This window comes from Bos indicus x Bos taurus, chromosome 7 (genome assembly GCF_003369695.1).
Source record: "Bos indicus x Bos taurus breed Angus x Brahman F1 hybrid chromosome 7, Bos_hybrid_MaternalHap_v2.0, whole genome shotgun sequence".
Taxonomy (NCBI): domain Eukaryota; kingdom Metazoa; phylum Chordata; class Mammalia; order Artiodactyla; family Bovidae; genus Bos; species Bos indicus x Bos taurus.
In genome coordinates this window covers 6,041,970-6,060,823 of record NC_040082.1, presented here as the reverse complement: position 1 = coordinate 6,060,823, position 18,854 = coordinate 6,041,970, and the positions used below count along the sequence as shown (strand labels likewise).

At 41.0% G+C, this 18,854-nt stretch overlaps 1 pseudogene; it reads left to right on the top strand.

The window, feature by feature from the left end:
- Window positions 1-5,855: 5,855 nt before the first annotated feature.
- On the top strand, window positions 5,856-16,698 carry LOC113896687 (annotated as a pseudogene).
- Window positions 16,699-18,854: the final 2,156 nt, after the last annotated feature.

The following is an 18,854-nucleotide window of genomic DNA, read 5'->3' as shown; positions in this document are numbered from 1 at the left end:
TGCCATATAGTAATATCTATTTCAACTTTATATAAATATTGATGCCACCCCATTAATATTTAGTCACTCAGTTGTATGTGGCTCTTTGAGACCCTGTGGACTGTAGCCCACTAGACTCTGTCCATGGGATTTCACAGACAACAACAGGAGTGGATTGCCATTTCCTTCACCAAGGGATCTTCCCAGCTCAGGGGTGGAGCCTGAGTCTCCTGCAGTGCGTTACCCTTTACTGTCTGAGTCACCAGGAAGCCCAATGCTACCATTTCAGGGAATCCCAATGTAATATAATAAACACAGTTTCTTATATGCAATATATCATAATTATATTTTAAAATATGTGTAAATTAATTTTATATACTCTTTTCCTCACCCTCTACAATCTCATATATATAAACCTGATGTCATCAATCTGACTGCATTCTTTAACAATTTTCTCTATACTTGTATGAAATATTTTGCATACATGTCTGTCTATAAAACTACTTCATTACAATAGCTTATGTGAAGTGTACTGTGCTCAGTCATGTCTGACTCTTTGTAACCTAGGCTCCTCTGTCCATGGGATTTTGCAGGCAAGAATACTGGAGTGGGTAGCCATTTCCTTCTCCAGGGGATCTTCCCAACACAAGGATCAAGCCAAGTCTCTTGCATCTCCTGCATTGGCAGCAGGTTCTTTACCACTGTGCCACCTGGCTTCCCATACATCCACACTGATTCTTTAGCTAATATTCTACTAAACATTAAGATGTAGATGTAAGCAATCTTTTGGAATTACTGAAAATATTACATGGAATTAATATTTTATTAAATCATTTATTGAATTCATTTATTCAATAAATAAATAAAATGTATTTAATAAAATCATTTATTTATTCAATCATATATATTCTTTTTCATTGGTATTTTTATTACTATAGGCAAAACTCTGAAGAGAGAGATTTCCTGGTCAAAATGTATGATTAATTTTAATTTTAATATACTTAAGTCACAATTATTCCTTGGGAGGCTTCACAATATCTAACTCTCATGTCAATGAGAGAATCTCTTTCCCTTAATTCTATAGCTACTTCTAATTTCTTTCTTTTGAAGAATCAACAAATTAAAAAATGTATCTCTTTTTCCCTTCAATTTACAGTAGCCTAGCTTCTAGAGACGGAGAAGGCAATGGCACCCCACTCCAGTACTCTTGCTTGGAAAATCCCATGGACGGAGGAGCCTGTTAGGCTGCAATCCATGGGGTTGCTAAGAGTCGGACACGACTGAGCGACTTCACTTTCTCTTTTCACTTTCATGCATTGGAGAAGGAAATGGCAACCCACTCCAGTGTTCTTGCCTGGAGAAACCCAGGAACGGGGGAGCCTGGTGGGCTGCCGTCTATGGGGTCGCACAGAGTCGGACACGACTGAAGTGACTTAGCATAGCATAGCTTCTAGAGAAGTTACACATTTTAAGTTTGAATAGCAAATACTTTCCCTTTATTTAGCTGACACTGCTAAAAGCCGATCATATTAATAACTAAAAGGGAGTGTTTGAATTAATTAGAATTCATATACTGCTACTCCTTTCAGTGAAAACAATAATATTAAAATGTTAAATTTTATATTTTCATTATTATATTTTAATCTTTGAACAAATCTTATTTTACAAATGAGATAAAATTACATATTCATCCTATCTTCAGGAAGGTAAAATTTAATTATTTCAGGTTTTATTATAGTAACCAAACTGTAATACTATCTATGCATATAAGGATTTTATTTCTCTCTCCTCTTTATATCAGTAGTCTATTAAGAACTGGAAAATATAAAATTCTGTTTAGTAATAAGCATCTTTGTATATGTGTTTTGCTTATATGAAAATTTTCTGAATGCTGTTTTTCCAAATTCTTTTCCTACATTCCCTTTCTCTCTTTCATATTTAAGTACTCTGAACATAACCAGGATATTAACACGATCTTAAATTTGTGAACTATGTTATAATTAAAATATTTATAATTGACACTCATCTCAGATATTATGCTGAATAAACTTTAAAATTTTAAGAAAGCAATTTCTGGTATTTAGGACTATTATATTTTGGAAATTAATAAACATTTTGACAAGAGTTTGCCACTCTTTCAGGGTCAAAAACAAAGGCAAATTGCATATAGTGAAAAACTGCATTAATGGAAAAGAAGTGGCAGGTTTTTAAGGTTACATTTTGTGGAAATTCTAATACTGTTTTAGAAAGCTTGAATAAATAAACTGTCAGAAACACATGTCTTCTCAGAGTTATTGCCTTCTTATAATCTACCAGTATCAGTATTAGCATACTAATTTGCATGATTTTCAAGCTCCTGTCATGGGCTGCAAAGTCACTGTGGACAGTGACTTCAGCCACAAAATTAAAAGACATTTGTTTCTTGGATGGAGATCTATGACAATCTAGACAGTGTATTCAAAAGCAGAGACATCGCTTTGCTGACAAAGGTCCATGTAGTCAAAGCTAGGTTTTTCCAGCAGTCATCTATGAACGTGGGAGTTGGACCACAAAGAAGACCAAGCACCAGAGAACTGATGCTTTTGAATTTTGGTGCTGGAGAAGACTCTTGAGAGCCCCTTGGACAGCAAGGAGATGAAACCAATCAAACCAGCATACCTTGAATATTCACTGGAAGGACTGATGCTGAAGCTGAAGCCCCAATACTTTGGGCACCTGATATGAAGCACTGACTCATTGGAAAAGACTCTGATGTTGGGAAAGGTTGACAGCTGGAGGAGAAGGCAGTGACAGAGGATGAAATGGTTGGATGGCATCACCGACTCAATGGACATGAGTTTGAGGAATCTCTGGGAGATAGTGAAGGACAGCAAAATCTGGTGTGCTGCAGTCCTTGTGGTCACAAAGAGTCAGACACAACTCAGAGATTGAACAACAAAAACAAGTACTCTTGCTGCTTGGCCATAGCCATCAAGTGAATACTTATCTAACTGAATTATGAAGAAACATGTCACTTCTTATATATACATGTGTGAAGAGGAGATGATCCAGATCGAAGCTCTTGATCCATTCTCACTGTCCTTCCTCCCTGCAAAGTGGCCTACCAGAGCTCGCCACGTGGCCTGTGGTGCCTAGGGTGGGAGTGGTTGGTTGGGAGACACTCAGTGGTCAGCATGGGACTTTTAGTATATTTATGAGAGATGGTGAGATTACTCGAGACTGCTTTTATACAGAAATTGGAGATTGGCACATCTATCTAGCCCAGCAAATGGAAAGGTTTTAATCATTTGGTGGCAGCAATACATCCCATTTTGTTAGACTTTCAGGGAAATCATTGTGTCCAAAAGGGTCAAGGGTCAAGTCTGGGCAGCATGGTGGTCTGGACTGAGAGATGCAGGTAAGTGTGTCTCTGTGCCCTAACTGATCAGAGTCTCTAGTTCGCTTTGGTGATCAGAGTAGTCTGCCCACTGGGTTACTGTGTGCTAAGTGGCTTCAGTGGTGTCCAACTCTTTGTGATCAATGGACTGTAGACTTCCAGGCTCCTCTGTTCATGGGATTTCCCAGGTAATAGTACTAGAGTAGGTTGTCATTTCCTTCTCTAGGGTATCTTCATGGACCAGGGGTTGAACTTGCATCTCCTGCATTAGTAGGCAGATTCTTTACTGCTGAGCCACCAGGAAAGCCCCAGTAAGAGTGTGGTTTGCATAAAATGTTGAAGAAAAACAAAGTAAGTGAATGACTCAGAATTTAACAGATCACACTGATTTTTTCCCCTACTCATGAAAAGTAAAACACACACACAAAAGAACTTGTCTTCTATCTTTAGGACGCATAGCTGCAGCTAAACATATATAGTAGAATGAAGAGTATCAGGGATATGGCCGTGTATTGATATATTCAATATGCTACTACACTTACTAGTCAGATACACACATATATTGGATCTTTTGCTATGTTTATTTAAGCCAAGCATTTGAAGAAATGGGTGAAAGACAGAAGCCTTTCCAAGCACAGCGTCATTGTGAGGCTTCTCCTTTGATTATTTTCTGTATATTCATTTATCCTGTGATTAGACATATGAATACCTGCCTAGTTCAGTTCAGTTCAGGCGTGTCTGACTCTTTGCAACCCCCCGGACTGCAGCATGCCAGGCCTCCCTGTCCATCACCAACTCCTGGAGTTTACTCAAACTCATGTCCATCAAGTCAGTGATGCCATCCAACCATCTCATCCTCTGTTGTCCCCTTCTCCTCCTGCCTTCAGTCTTTCCCAGCATCAGGGTCTTTTCCAATGAGTCAGTCCGTTTTTCGAATATGTGCTACTTACCAGATCATTAAGGCTTCTCTGGTGGCTTAGGTGGTCAAGTGTGTCCCTACAAAGTGGGAGACCTGGGTTCGATCCCTGAGTCAGGAAGATCCCCAGGAGAAGGAGCTTCACTGGTGGCTCAGGTTGTAAAACATCTGCCTACAATGTGGGAGACCTGGGTTCGATCCCTGAGTCAGGAAGATCCCCAGGAGAAGGAAATGGCAACCCACTCCAGTATCTTTGCCTGGAAAATCCCATGGATACAGGAGCCTGGTGGGCTATAGTCCATAGGGTCACACATGCACACCGACACAGACACACAAATACATTAATTAAAATGCTAGATTTGTGCCACTTGTATTGAATTAAAGATATTTGACAGTTTGTGGTCTTTTAGCTCACCATTTTATTTTCTTGTTCATCCCCTCATCATGCTTCTTCAATTGTATTTAAAATCAAATAGAGGGAGTTGGATCAAGATGGCACGGTAAGAGGATGCGGATCTCACCTTCCCCAACAAACACACCAAAAATCCATCTATACATGGAAAGACTGCTGTGGAGCACTAACTGGAAACAGAGAAGAATTCTTATACAATTAAACATGCAATAAAAATCTCCCAACCTATGGTAGGGACCTATGCCCCTGGGATGGATGTATAAGGTCCATACAAACGGACCACCACCCTGGGGAGTGAGAAGGTCAAGCCAGTCTGGGCACCCCATGTATGCAGGAGTCCAGTATGCAGGAGATGGTCCTCCTGGCCTGGTGAGAGACGATGAGATAGAAAGAAGGCTGGAGAAGCCTAGAGTCTCCTCCCCAGGAGACACGCATGCCAACTTGCTGACAATCAAGGTGGAGAAAGCCTTGTGTTGTCAGTTGCCATCTTTCCAAATGTAGCTGTGTGGAGGGGTGAAAACCCCAGCCCTGATCACTCCACAGCATAGCTGGGCCTGGGATCAGGGCAGAGACTCAGTCAAGCTGGCCAGAGACAGACCGGGGTGCCTGGTGGCCACTGCTAGATCACATACCACGTGGAGAGTGTAGACACGGAGGACATTGTCAGCCTAAGTACCAGGTGGCACCCCAAAAGGATGCAGCAAGGAGGTACTGAATCTCAGGCAGCCAGGCCCTGGGGGAGGACTCACGTAGACAGGAAGAGACAGCCCTGAGGGCCTGGGGCGCAGCTGGGGTGGGCCACAAGGACCATGGTCAGGGTTCTCGGGAATGCACGGTGGCTCCTCTCCCAGCAGAAGAGCCCGCCCTCCCCAGACGGCAGTGTGGTGCTAGACTGGGGGCAGAAGGGTCCTGGGAAAAGTCTGCCACAAGGGTGGCCCCAATCTCTAGTGGCAGCCTGGCAACCTCAATCCTGAAGCCACAACACCCCTTCCCCCAGCCCTCACCTATTCCATGGATGAACACAGCAGAGAGGACGGCATAACCTTGGACGGCCTCCGAGCAGAACCATGGTCTGCACACTGATGGGACCTAGGTCCTCTGTGACCACAGGGACCTCACTTGCTTTAGCGACTGCCTGTGTGCAGCAGGGTACACACTCGAAGGCTTGGACCATGATCAAACCTGACCCTTGTAGGGGAGCAGACCCCACGCCTGACGGGGTGGCAATAGCCACGGTGTGGAGTGGAAACCCCACCCCACATCAGCAGAAGCTATGGATACTGCAATACCAACCACATTCGCTTCCAAGGGGAAAAGGGCCAGCTCACCTTGAGGAAGCACATGGCTGGGGTCCAAAACCAGCCCTTGCACCAAAAACATTGTACAAACATGGTCTACACAGAGATATTCCCTCAAAACAACATCCCGTCCAGACCAAAGTTGGTAACTCTTTCTCCTAAATTTATAGCAACATAGAAAGTTAAGAAAATGACAAAGCAGAGAAGTATGCCCAATTCAAAGAACCAGAGAAATCCCCTGAAAGAGCAAATCATGAAAAAGAGCTCACTAGTTTACTACACCCTGAGTTCAAAAGCAGGTGGTAAAAATGGTATCTCAGTTAAGAAAGATTATCAAGAGAATTGCAGAACACTGTAATAAGGAACAAGAAACAATAAAGATGTACCAATCAAAATTAGTTCAATTGCCATGATAAAAACAAACCTAGAAGCAATTACTAGAGGGCCAAATGACAGAGAAGAATGAACAGGTGATCTGGAAGATAGAATAATGGAAATCACTGAATCAAGAAAGCAGGCAGAGAGACAATTTAAAAAAATAGCAATTTGGGGATCTAAGAGATAAATAAAATCTGAAAACTACACATGATAAGGTAAAGAGAGGGAAAAAAAAAGTGTTCAAAAATGTATTTGAAGAAATCACGGCTGAAAACTTCCCAAACCTAAATAAGAAAACAGATATCCAAGTACCAGAAGCACAGAGGATCCCAAACAAGTTGAATCCAAACAGACTCATACCAAGACAAATCATATAAAATTGCAAAAGTTAAAGAGAAGATTCTAAAGACAGTAAGAGAAAAACAAAATCAATTGTAGGGGAACCCCAGTAAAGCTATCAGCTGATGACAGAAACTGCAGGCCAGAAGGGAGTATCGTGATATATTCAAGTCTTGAAAGGGGAAAATCTGCAACCTAGGATACTCTACCTAGCAAGATTATGCAATGGAGAAAAGACAGTCTTTTCAATAAGTGATGTTGGGAAAGCTGGACAGCTGCATGTAAATCAAAGCAGTTAGAACACTTCCTAACTTCATTTGTACTTCCAGAAACAAAAGTAAACTCAAAATGGTTTAAAGGCCAAACTTAAGACATGACACAATGAAAATCCTAGCAGAATACACAGGCAAAAAATCTTGGACATAAATCATGGCAATATTTTCTTAGATTAGTCTCCCCAGGCAAAAGAAATAAAAGCAAAAAGAAGTAAATGGCACCTAATCAAATTTATAAGTTTTCACACAGCAAAGGAAACCATTAACCAAACAGAAAGACACCGATGGAATGGGAGAAAGTATTTGCAAATGATGTGACCAACAGGAGTTAATACCTTATATATATAAACAGCTCATACAACTCGATATAAAATAAACAATCCAGTCAAAAATGGGCAGAAGACCTAAACAGATATTTTTCCAAAGGAGCCATAGATGGTCAACAGACACATGAAAAAATGCTTAATGTCACTACTTAATAGAGAAATGCAAATCAAAACCACTTCACATGGGTCAGTCCTGTTCAGTTCAGTCAGTCAGTCAGTCGCGTCCAACTCTTTGCGACCCCATGGACTGAAGCACACCAAGCCTCCCTGTCCATCACCAACTCCGGGAGTTTACTCAAACTCATGTCCATTGAGTCGGTGATGCCATCCAGCCATCTCATCCTCTGTCGTCCCCTTCTCCTCCCACCTTCAGTCTTTCCCAGCATCAGGATCTTTTCAAATGAGTCAGCTCTTCACATCAGGTGGCCACAGTATTGGAATTTCAGCTTTAGCATCAGTCCTTCCAATGAATATTCAGGACTAATTTCCTTCAGGATGGACTGGTTGAATCTCCTTGCTGTTCAAGGAACTCTCAAGAGTCTTCTCCAGCACCACAGTTCAAACGCATCAATTCTTCAAGCACTTAGCTTTCTTTATTGTCCAACTCTCATATGCATAATGACTACTGGAAAAACCATAGGTCAGAATGGCTATAATGGAAAGTTTACAAATAATAAATGCTCAGAGCATGTGTAGTAAAGAGGACTCTCCTACACTGTTAGTGGAAATGGAAATTGCTGCGGCCACTTTGGGAAATAGTATGGAGGTCTTTAAATATCTAAAAATAGAGTTACCGTATGATTCGACATCATTCCCATGCCTCGTTATTTATCTGGAAAAATGAAGACACTAATTTGATAATATACCTGCACCCCCAACATTCACAGCAACACTGTTTACAATAGCCAAACATGAAAACAACTCAAATGCCCATTAGCTGATTGGCTTAATAAAATGTGACATACATCATCTGCTAATGGGCATTTGAGTTTTTTCCATGTCTTGACTATTGTAAATAGTACTGCTATGAATGCTGGGGTGCATGTATCTTTTAGAATTAGGGTCTTTGTTTTTCCAGATGGATAACCAGGAGTGAATGCTGGATTGTATGGTAACTGTATTTTTAGATTTTTAAGGGACCTCCATACTGTTTTCCATAGTGACTGAACATATATTTAGATAAATGAATCACTTTGCTCTATACCTGAAGCACAACATTGCAGTCAACTATAAACCAATAAAAACATCAAATAGACATTAAACCTTATTTATTTTTCTTTATTTTTCTTTGAGAGTATGAGATAAAGTTAATAAGCACATAATCACACACACTGACATAAAGAAAAAGGTTTAGATAAGCCGTATGAGTTCCAAAAGTTTTAGAGAACAGGACTTTGGAGGACATACAGAATTTATCTCTTTTCGTCTTGGCACAGCAATTTTCTTTCATGAATCTATCAAATGTGAGAAAAAATAAAGTTCTAACTTTTACAGTCAGCTCCCCAACCAATTTGTAATGCAATTTTGAGGGAGGTTTGTGTTCATTGCTTTTCAGGGTCTTACTAATTAAACTGTTTACCAGATACTGCTTTGAAGACTATATCAGTTTAAAGTATAATATTTGTATTGAAAATCTTAACATTTCCACTTGGAAATAGGAAGACCAGAAAATCTGTTTGAAAATCCACAGGAATAGTGATCAAGTCCTGAGATAACTTTGGAATGGACAAGTGGAAAGGAACCTCATTCTAAGGCTATCTACACCAATCTAAAGATACTTAGGAAAGATTTTGATGCTGATAGTTTTTCAACAAAGTAACTGTGATGATGTCTATAATAAACAAATTCATCTGGTAATTGGAGGCAAAATGAACCTCATTATGGAAATAAATCTGCATTATTTTTGGTGCGATTGGATTGGGAAAACTTTGTAACAGTATGTTGCTGTTCACAAGAGCAAAACAACTCAATTTATCCACTTGCAGAGGAAAATATTATCTGTCCAGAAGTGGCAAGAGGGTTTAACTGAGCTCGAAAATATTCCTGCCTGAATGTGAAGCTTGAAGCTTTGGTGTGAATGTGTGTGGTCCCACATGCACAGATGTCTGTGAACAAAGGAAAGAACCAGGGTCTAGCATTGCTGGAGTTTCAGCCAGTTCAGTTGAGGGATTCAGTCGTGTCTGACTCTTTGCGACCCCATGGACTGCAGCACACCAGGCTTCCCTGTCTATCACCAGCTCCCAGAGCTTGTTCAAATTCATGTCCATCCAGTTGGTGATGCCATGCAATCATGTTTCAGTAGGGTAGAAAAATTCTAAAATGTATTTGAGAATCAGTGAGGAACTGTCTATTTCTCTGTATATTACTCATAAAGTACAACTGATTAAAGAATTTGATGCTTAACAAGAGTTATTCTTAGAATTGTAATTTTTGAATTAGAACATTAGAATCAAGGACAGGGCAAATATAGGACATACTTATAAGACTGACATGTCAACACATAGGTACATAGATGGTAAATACTTCAGAGTCCCTATTCATAAACTCAAAATATGGCTCTAAGATTCTTAAAAGCCAAAGGAAAATGCATTTTATTGTGTGATTTTCTAGTCTTTCCTGACTTCCAGGTGGAAATGTTAAAGTTTTGTATATAAATATTATACATTAAACTGATATAGTCTTCAAAGCAGATTGGGTTTATAATACTGATTAATGTAATTAACTGGAGAATGAGAAACTGTCCCAAAGACATATAGAAACTGTCCCCCAAATTCTTCAGTCATCACCATCAATCTTGAAAATTCTCACAGTCCTACAGCAAAGATAGGTGAAAACTTAAGAAGCATTATTTGTGTCAATGAAATCAAAACTGATCTGAAAGAATATGGACATTGTTTTAAAGCCTGAATGCACTAGACCAACCAAAGTCAGTCAAGAGGAGCAAAACCCCATGGCTCCATTCAGAAAAGATAATATGGGTAAATCGAGTAGTCTTTATGTCTGGAATAGATAGTATAAGCCACTAGGATCTCACCACTCAGTACAGCATAGAGTATACTCAAAGCATCAGAGATACTCCTGATTGAGCCAGAAGACACTGCCATGTTGGCCCAGATCAAAAGGAAATGGGAAACCAAACCTACTGGTGCTGAGACACTCCCTCCTTTCAAAGCCCTTGACTCCTGCTCCCAGTCCACCTTGGCCTCAGATAGTCTACAAAGAGTAATGATCAGTGATGCACCTAGAGCTCCTTGTCTCTCAGGGGGATTCATAGGCCTTAATCACCTTATTCTGAGTACACCTTATTCTGGGAAAGGGTGGGGGGACTCAAACTGTATGGTTCTATTGATTACAGACACCAAGTCACCACTGAGCCTGCTCTTGTTGTGTCTGACTCTTTGCGATCCCCAGGACTCTAGCCCATTGGCCCCTTTGTCCATGGGATTTCCCAGGTAAGAATACTGGGGTGGGTTTCCATTTCCTCCTCCAGGGGATCTTCCTGACACAGGGATCAAACCGGTACCTTCTGCATCTCCTCCATTGGCAGGAAGGTTCTTTACCACTGAGCCACCTGGTTGGGGGAACTAAAATTTAACTGGTGAATTTGAGATCAGAGTCACAGCAGGGGAGAGAAACTGAAGCCATTTTGTGCGTGAAAGTGAAAGTTGCTCAGTTGTGTCCAAGTCTTTGTGATCCCATGGACTGTATAGTCCATGGAATTCTACAGGCCAAAATACTGGAGTGGGTAGCCTTTCCCTTCTTCAGGGGATCTTCCCAATCCAGAGACTGAACCCAGGTCTCCCACATTGCAAGTGGATTCTTTACCAGCTGATCCACAAGGGAAGCCCAAGAATACTGGAGTGGGTAGCCTATCCCTTCTCCAGAGGGTCTTCCCAACCCAGGGATTGAACCAGGGTCTCCCCCATTGCAGGCAGATTCGTTACCAACTGAGCTATCCAGGAAGCCCATCTCATGCGTAAAGTGAAGTCGCTCAGTCCTATCTGACTCTTTGTGACCCCATGGACTGTAGCCCACCTCTCTCCTCCCTCTCCTCCATCCATGGGATTTTCCAGGCAAGAGTACTGGAGTGGGTTGCCATTTCCTTCTCCAGGGGATCTTCCTGACCCAGGGATCGAACCTGGGTCTCCAGCATTGTAGACAGACATTTTACCATCTGAGCCACCAGGGAAGTCATATGTGGGGACCTTTAGAAAGAGTCATGCACTATTGTGACTTCTGCTGAATTTTGAATTGTGATCAATGTTTTACATGCTTATAAAAAGAATGTTCATAAAGGTCAGAGGGGATCCTCCTGATTGGAAATAATTTAATGTGAAGAAGTTAGTGGGATATGTAAATCACTTCCAAACCACCTTCCTGTCCCTTCTGTGATGGCCCAACAAAGTAATGTAGAATGCCAGGGAGAGGAGGGGAACACAGCCTTGGTCAGTACTCAACATCAGCAGGAATAACCAGAGATGAACTATTTCAACACAACCGTCATGATGCCAGTGAAAAATGCTCATGGGATCTGAAGACTTACACTAGGTTACTGTCAACTGAATTTAGTCCTTTCACTCTAGAGAGAGAGAGAGAGAGAGAGAGAGAAAGACAAAGGGAGGTCTTAAGAGAGAAAGGCAGAAGTCGGCAACAAACAGCAGATCAGCAGGGCAGGGATGAGCAGAACACAGATATCAGTAAAATACAGGTTCTAGAATCAGCAAAGGTGGGTTTGAATCCCAGATTTCTATACACAGATTTACATCGGTTTATGCAAGCTAGTTAATTTTCAAGACATCTGTTTTCTCATTCAATCTGTTGAGAGGCTAATCCTTAGTATACAAGATTGCTGTAAAGATTAAATGTGCAGCAACGTAACTAGGTTGAAGAAAGCATGTCTGGTTCCTGTAAGGGACATATACAATTGAATGACTGAAACAAGGAACGTTGACCATTTTCATCCTGTCAGCCTCAGGATAACTTGATTATCCCACCTCATCTCTTGAAAGCATCAGACTTAGAGTGGGTATTAAAGAAGACATTTCTCTTACTAATATTAATATATTTAATAATAGAAATATTGGAGTGATGTCAACTATTAAGACTGAAGAGAAAAATAAAACCTAGAATATGATGATTTCTGTGTGATAAAATAAAAGTTGAAAGAAAATTAACTTTTAAATTTATATTAAAAGTAAGAGGATAACAGGAAAGAAATGGCTGTTGCTTAAGTATGTTATAATGCTATTAAATGATATGAATTGGAATAATGCAGTTCAATTCACATTGTGCTAGTTATTTATAAGAATGGTTATGTTATATTTTAATTTATGTAATTATATTAGAAAGAGAAGATTGATATTCAAGGTAGTTGAAATTTTAAAAGAGGATACTGCACTTCTCCATGTGTCCATGTTTTATATATACTGTGTAAAACATCATAATAAAACTATTTAAATCATGGGTTTCTTTTGCAATTTAAATGGGATAAGGTTCTTATAGTCATGTCAGTAACAAAATAAAAGAGACTCTAAAGTTTCCAAGAATCCCAGAAACCACAAGTGATTTATCTCCAAATACTAAGATAAATATAATATCTACTTCATGAGATTCTGGTGACAATGAATGATATAATACATGTCAAGTATTGGCGATAGCACTGACATGGTAAGAACTTACTTGGTGTTGTTTACTGATATGTTTGGTATGGCTTATAAATCCTTATCTATAATTTCTGAGACGTAATGAAGAATAGATGAGGTATTTCATGTCAGAATGTGAGTTAACATGACAATTTAAAAAAAATTTTTTTTTTTTTTACTGTATGATGATTGCTTTACAGAATTTTGTTGTTTTCTGTCAAACCTCAACATGAACCAGCCATAGGGATACATATATCCCCTCCCTCTTGAGCCTCCCTCCCATCTCCTCCCCATCCCACCCCTCTAGGTTGATACAGAGCCCCTGTTTGAGTCCTCTGAGTCATACAGCAAATTCCCGTTGGCTATCTATTTTACATGCGGTAAGGTAAGTTTCCATGTTACTCTCTCCATACATCTCACCCTCTTCTCCCCTCTCTCCCATGTCCATAAGTCTGGTCTCTATCTCTGTTTCTCTATTGCTGCTTTGCAAATAAATTCATCAATACCATCTTTCTAGATTCCATATATATACATTAGCATACAATATTTCTCTATTTCTGACTTACTTTATCCTGTATAACAGGTTCTAGGTTTGTCCACCTCTTTAGACTCACTCTTTTTTATGGATGAGTAATATTCCATTGTGTATATGTACCACTACTCCTTTATCCATTCATCCATTTGCTGTATGGCTCTGGAAGCTTGAACAGGGCCTCTGTATCATCTAACATGACAATTTTTCACAGAAGAAGATAAATTTATTAAATATACACTAATTAATCTGAGGCTGATATTCACCAAAAAAAATGGATATGTTTATAGAATGTAATCTATACGATAAAGGTTATATAACTACAAATTTGGACATCTTTAGGTTTTAATTAACCTATAAAAGGCATGACACACTTGTCATTTTGAGTATAGGGTAGTGGTCCAAATGATGCCTCTGAAGTCAGACTATGCAAATTCAACCCCTAGCTCCACTGATATCAAAAAGCATTACCTCTAGTAAACAATGAATCTACTGGTCCCTCAGTATCATCTATGATATGAAAGCAATACAGGTACCTACTAAATTTTCCAGTGAGATTTAAAACAGTGCTGGCATAGAAGTACCCAGTAAATGTAAGCTTTTTTTGGTTATTTTTCAGAACTATTATAAAATATTTTGATAAAGTTCCTCTAGATTTTTGTAGATAGGACCAGAAGTGACACTAACTTTTTAAATTTTCAGTCAGTTCAGTTCAGTTCAGTCGCTCGGTCGTGTCCGACTCTTTGCAACCCCATGAACTGCAGCACGCCAGGCCTCCCTGCCCATCACCAACTCCCGGAGTTCACTCAAACTCACGTCGATCGAGTCAGTGAAGCTGTCCAGCCATCTCATCCTCTGTCGTCCCCTTCTCCTCCTGCCCCCAATGCCTCCCAGCATCAGAGTCTTTTCCAACGAGTCAACACTTCGCATGAGGTGGTCAAAGTACTGGAGTTTCAGCTTTAGCATCATTCCTTCCAAAGAAGGACTGATCTCCTTTAGAATGGACTGGTTGGATCTCCTTGCAGCCCAAGGGACTCTCAAGAGTCTTCTCCAACATCACAGTTCAAAAGCATCAGTTCTTCAGTGCTCAGCTTTCTTCACAGCCCAACTCTCTGGAGTTTCAGCTTTAGCATCATTCCTTCCAAAGAAGGACTGATCTCCTTTAGAATGGACTGGTTGGATCTCCTTGCAGCCCAAGGGACTCTCAAGAGTCTTCTCCAACATCACAGTTCAAAAGCATCAGTTCTTCAGTGCTCAGCTTTCTTCACAGCCCAACTCTCACATCCATACATGACCACTGGAAAAACCATAGCCTTGACTAGACGGACCTTTGTTGGCAAAGTAATGCCTCTGCTTTTGAATATGCTACCTAGGTTGGTCATAACCTTCCTTCCAAGGAGTAAGCGTCTTTTCATTTCATGGCTGCAATCACCATCTGCAGTGACTTTGGAGCCCTGCAAAAATAAAATCTGACACTAATTCCACTGTTTGCCCATCTATTTCCCATGAAGTGATGGGACCTGATGCCATGATCTTCGTTTTCTGAATGTTGAGCTTTAAGCCAACTTTTTCACTCTCCACTTTCACTTTCATCAAGAGTCTTTTTAGTTTCTCTTCACTTTTTTAAATTTTAGTACTCATAATCCCAGCCTTTGGCTTCTAATTAATTGTAAATTACTCAGATATATGCAGATGACATCACCCTTAGGGCAGAAAGTGTAGAGGAACTAAAGAGCTTCTTGATAAAGGTGAAAGAGGAGAGTGAAAAAGCTGACTTAAAACTCAATCTTTGCTTTATCACAATGGGTTTGCTGCCAGGACACAGGTGTTGTAAAAACCACCCTTAAACCTAAGCAAAATCGGGAAAGGAAAAAACCCACATACCCACATTGGGCACGTAGCTTCAGGGAGGTCTACCACGACTGGCCATCCAGTCTACAAATGTGGCGGGATTGACAAGAGAACAGTGGAAAAGTTCAAGAAGGAGGCTGCTGAGGCGGGAGGGCTCCTTCAAGTACGCCTAGGTCTTGGACAAACTGAAAGCTGAACGTGCATGGTATCACCATTGCTATCTCCCTGTGGAAATCTGGGACCCAGCAAGTTCTGTGTTACCATCATTGATGCCCCCGGACACAGAGACTTCATCAAAAACGTGATTACAGGCACCTCCCAGGCTGACTGTGCTGTCCTGACTGTTGCTGCTGGTGCTGGTGAATTTGAGGCTGGCATCTCCAAGAGTGGGCATGAGCATGCCCTTCTGGCCTGCACTCTGGGTGTGAAACAACTAATTGTTGGAGTTAAAATGGGTTCCACGGAGCCACCCTACAGCCAGAAGAGATACGAGGAAATTGTTAAGGAAGTCTGCGCCTACATTAAGAAAATTGTCTATAGTCCTGACACCGTAGCTTTTGTGCCAGTTCCTGGCTGGAATGGTGACAACATGCCAGAGCCAAGTGCTAACAGCAATCATGGTTCAAGGGATGAAAGTCACCCGTAAGGATGGCAATGCCCATGGAACCACCCTGCTTGAAGCTCTGGAGTGCATCCTGCCACCAACTCACCCAACAGACAGACACTTGCGTTTGCCCCTCCAGGATGTCTATGAAGTTGGTGGTATTTGTACTGTCCCTGTGGGTCGTGTGGAGACTGATGTTCTCAAACCTGGCATGGGGGTCACCTTTGCTCCAGTCAGTGTAATGACTGAAGTGAAGTCTGCAGAAATGCACCATGAAGCACTGAGTGAAGCCATTCCTGGGGACAATGTGGGCTTCCATGCCAAGAACGTGTCTGTCAAAGATGTTCGTCATGGCAACATGGCTGGTGACAGCAAAAATGACCCACCAATGGAAGCCTCTGGCTTCACAGCCCAGCTGATTATTTTGAACCATGCAGGCCAGATCAGTGCAGGATATGCACCTGTGCTGGACTGTCACAGAGCTCACATTGCTTGCAAGTTTGCTGAGCTGAAGGGGAAGATTGATGTTCTGGAAAAAGCTGGAAGATGGCCCTAAATCCTTGAAATCCGGCGATGCTGCCGTCGTTGATATGGTTCCCAGCAAGCCCATGTGTGTCGAGAGCTTCTCTGACTCTCCTCCCCTGGGCCGTTTTGCTGTGCATGACATGAGACAGACGGTCGCTGTGGGTGTCATCAAAGCAGTGGGCAAGAAGGCAGCTGGAGCTGGCGAGGTCACCAAGTCTGCCCAGAAAGCTCAGAAGGAAGGTTGAATGAATATTATCCCCAATACCTGCCACCCCAAGTCTTAATCAGTGGTGGAAGTATGGTCTCAGAACTGTTTGTCTCAATGGGCCATTTAAGTTTAATAGCCAAAGACTGGTTAATAACAATGCATTGTAAAACCTTCAGAAGGAAAGGAGAATATTTTTGTGGACCATATGTTTTGTGTGCGGCAGTTTAAGTTATTAGTTTTTAAAATCAGTATTTTTTAATGAAAACAACTTGACCAAAAATCTGTCACAGAATTTGAGACCCATTAAAAACAGTTTAATGAGAAAAAAAAGAAAAAAAGCAACTCAACCTTCAGAAAACTAAGATCATGGCATCCAGTTCAATCACTTCATGGCAAATAGATGGGGGAAAAGTGGAAACAGTGACAGACTTTTATTTTGAGGGGCTCCAAAATCACTGCAGATGGTGACTGCAGCCATGAAATTAAAAGATGTTTACTCCTTGGAAGAAGATCTATGACAAACTTAGACCACATATTAAAAAGCAGAGACATTATTACTTTGTTGCTGCTGCTGCTAAGTCACTTCAGTCGTGTTTGACTCTGTGGGACCCCATAGATGGCAGCCCACCAGGCTCCCCTGACCCTGGGATTCTCCAGGCAAAAACACTGGAGTGGGTTGCCATTTCCTTCTCCAATGCATGAAAGTGAAAAGTGAAAGTGAAATCTCTCAGTCGTGTCCGACTCTTAGCGACCCCATGGACTGCAGCCTACCAGGCTCCTCCATCCATGGGATTTTCCAGGCAAGAGTACTGAAGTGGGTTGCCATTGCCTTCTCTGTTACTTTGTTGACAAAGGTCCATATCATCAGAGTTACGATTTTTTGAGTAGTCATGTATGGATGTGAGAGTTGGACCATAAAGAAGGCTGAGTGCTTTTGAACTGTGGTGTTGGAGAAGACTCTTGAGAGTCTCTTGGACTGCAAGGAGATCCAACCAGTCAATCCTAAAGGGAATCAATCCTGAATATTAATTGGAAGGACTGATCTTGAAGCTAAAGCTCTAATACTTTGGTCATCTGATGAGAAGAACCTACTCACTGGAAAAAAAAATCCTGATTCTTGGAGATTGAAGGTGGGAAGAGAAGGGAATGACAGAGGATGAGTTGGTTGGATGACATCACCAACTCGATGGACATGAGTCTGAGCAAACTCCAGGAGAGAGTGAAGTACAGGGAAGCCTGAGTTGGGAAGATTCCTGGAGGAGGGCATGGCAACCCACTCCATTATTATTGCCTGGAGACTCTCTGTGAATAGAAGAGCCTGGTGGGCTACAGTCCTTGGGGTCATAGAGAGAATGACTAAGCAGAGAGCAGCCTGACGTTCTGCAGTCTATGGGTCGCATAGAGTTGGGCATGACTGAGTGACCACCACCACCACCACTCTGAGATAGAGCTCTTATTTTCCTGCTCACTTTTCCCCATCCATTTTTAGACCTTTTAAAATAAATGTATACATACATATATTTTTTTAATATATATTTTTGTATGTGTTAGTTGCTCAGTTGTATCCAACTCTTTGCAACACAATGGATGTGGACAGTAGCCCACCAGATTCCTCTGTCCATGGGATTCTCCAGGCAAAAATAAAGGAATGAGTAGCCATCCCTTTCTCCAGGGAATCTTCCTGACCCAGGGATCAAATCCTCTTCTGCATTGGCAGATGGATTCTCTATCACTGAGCCACCAAAGAAACCTTTAAATGTGTGTGTGTATTTTTTTATAATATATATATATATTGAACAGATTTCAAAAATCTAGTTTTAAACAGAGTTGATCGGGTGGTCAGAAAAAAAAAAAAAGAACACATTTGCATTTTAAGACGTTTCATCTCATTCATTAGCCACATAACTATATAATTAGATCAAAACTGCAATTATTGTAGACTCACAGAACTACAGGGTCTTAAATACTACTTGGAAATCTGTATTAATGAATTTCAGAAACAATTCTGTTATGATTTAAATTTTACAGTGTTTCACCCTAGCATATCATTGGAAGAATTTGTCTTTGAAGAAAGGGGCTATATCCCAGCTTCAGCTTGCTGAGGCTATTATTGAGTTGCTCCCAAGGATAAATTCTAAGATGTAAAATAAAGATGTAACTTGTCATCCAACTTGGATAACTTGGAGACTGGGG